Genomic DNA, 2,797 nt, shown 5'->3' on the forward strand with positions numbered 1-2,797 from the left:
AAACCCTACACTCCACAGCAAAAAGCAAAAGAAGCAAATGAAAACAAAAAAAACACCTCCAAACCACAGCTTTTGTACTTAGGCAACTACAAGAAAACTAATTCTGTATTTGACGCAGACCCCAAAAAAGGCTGATTTCCTGAAATAATGAGCACTGAAGAAACAGAGTAACCGCTCCTTTGTGCTTCTGAAATTCAGGCTGAGTGCTTTTGTATAAATAGGAATACAGGAATATGATTTCAGGCAGCTGCATTTGGAAACATTTGGTCATAAGCGTTTTCACTGCAATGAGGAAACCTCAGGACAAGCAGCTCAGCTGCACTTTGCAGCATGAAGCCACACGTTGGAATAACGAATCACATCACTGACTCCCTCCAAACACCACAGGTTTGCTGCTTTGCAGAATGCTACAACTATTGTGATAGGCACTGATTACATTTAACACTACTTGAGATAGATTCAAAATCTGCTAAGGCTGTTCCCATATTTTGGTATGCTCTCCATTCTATCTTTTAAACAAAAAAGTGGTTTTATAACAATTGAGTTATCCTGGTGAAAATATTTGTGTGAACATTTCTTTCTGTAAACTGGACTTTGTCAAACTTATTAAGAATGGGTTTAAATCGATCTTTACACATCTACCTGTACACATCTATTAATAGAAACAAGCTAGCTCATCCTGAGCTTGGAAATACTCAAACACCAGCTGGGTCCAGTCCACAGCTAAAGCAACCACACTAATGAGGTATTTTGGTTAACTCAGCTCCTCGACAGAGCATACTAATTCTAACACCACCAACTTAGCAAGTTTCCAAACAACAGCAGGTTCATACCCTGACATATCAGCGTTTGGAGCAAGTTCATACTTACATTCATGTAAACATGCTGTGAGTGCAACCACAAGCAACCATCTACCTATTAGCAAGTCCAATGCTGCTGGCCAGCAGCTGACTAAGCTTTCCCGCCTCTTGCAGGCTTGGGATTCTGCCCAGGCAAATGAGAGTTCATGATCACAGCCTCATTTCCAAATATCTGACTACCGCTTAAAATGACTAAAATTACAAGTCAGTTTACAGCAATGCAGCTAAACTAGCAATCATGTTTCCTCACTTCATAAGAGTACTTAATGCGAGTAGTTAGTGTGAGTCTTTCATTACATCATTATCCTATGTGCCTGAGTCAGTGCAGTGGTCAGTTCACACTTCTTATAACAACACCTCGAAGCACAGTCCAACATCTGAGATGTTCTGTTTTTCTTATGCATTTCTGGATGGAAAACACTGGCACAGTTCTCTTCACTGACCCTCCATATATAGTCTACCTGCTCACTGCACTGTTGAAAACTTTAGAAAAGCCATTTTGAAACGTTAATTGTATATGTTCAAAATGTTGTGTCACTGAGCACACAGATGTTGAAACAGACCATCATGGCTCAGTTTACCCCTTCTTAGTGTATTTACTTTTCCAATGTTGACTATTTATTTTATCTGGCAATGATGCTGTCTGGAATCTATTATTAGTACTGGGATTCCCAACCCATGCCAACACAATAATGCTAAAATTATCCTGCCCAAAGTGGCATCACTTTCTCCTTACACCTCTCTAACTTCAGTCAGAGCAGAGCAGGATAATAATCTGAATAACAAAATATATAAAATGCATGCATCCAGAATGCATTTTTAAAATAAATACTACACAAGAAATGCAACATTGGGTGTACAAAAAATACAATATATAGATATGCCTGATATACTCAGGCAACGTATAACAGTACTCCACATTTTCTAGGGCAGAGGTGTATTTCTCAGTTTTATAGATGGTTTTGTGAACCACTATCTTTTATTTCTTTTCCTTGTTCCAGGTACACATTTTGCTTTCCATGTATTTCCTTCTAAAAAGGCATCTTATTTTAACGATGACCCAGTTAGCGCCCTGTTTATTGTCAGGTCTGAGTGACAAGCAGCTGACACTGGTATCACAGTACTTTGCTACCGATTGACAACTGCAGTTTTGATAATTTGCCCCAGTAAGTGGTCACTATGTTTTCAAAAATAAAAGAAGCAACAGTAAACAGAAGCAGCAAAGCTGCTTAGAAGTGTTAAAGCAGGAACCAGTCTGTTATATGTAACAGTTTTATACTCATGTTTCAACCTATACTTCCCTTAAGCAGCATGGGAGTATACAATCTCAACTGCTCTGAAGTGCTCTGCAAGTGTTAAAAGGGATTTTTAATGGACTGAAAGGCCTGAAATCCCCAGACTTCTTGCAACAAGTCAAACTTCAACAGGATTGGTTTAGCTTCTCTTTCTTTTGAGGCAATATCGTTGGTAAACATGACTTACATGTTGTGACAATATTGTAGAAACCTGGCGTCAGCACCTTGGTTCTGTATCAAAACCGCAGAATCTCCATACACTGCAGAGCATGGGCTTGCATTTGTATTCCTGGCCCAATTTGGGACTGCTCTGCCGTGGATAACCTCCAGTTACCCACCTGAGGAATCTGCGGCCACCAAACCCTTTGGTACTGGAGAGGCTGAGGAAACTAAATCCGGCTGCTGCACCAGCAGTGCTAGCAAAACCTAGAGCAACTGAGGCAGCTGCCGGGACAGAGCAGCGGTTTGGGGGTGAGAGGGTTGCCCCTAACCATGCTTCTGCAGATCCCACACTGGGGAACCCACTGCGGGGCTGTTTATTTCTTGTGTGGCAGGCTGCCCGCCTCGGAGCGGCACGGCGGCTGCGAGGCTTCTCGGGCATCACCACACCGGCCTGGCTCTCCTCACCGCGCCCCACACGCG

Source organism: Nestor notabilis, unplaced genomic scaffold, assembly GCF_000696875.1.
Source record: "Nestor notabilis isolate BGI_N333 unplaced genomic scaffold, ASM69687v1 scaffold4832, whole genome shotgun sequence".
Taxonomy (NCBI): Eukaryota; Metazoa; Chordata; class Aves; order Psittaciformes; family Psittacidae; genus Nestor; species Nestor notabilis.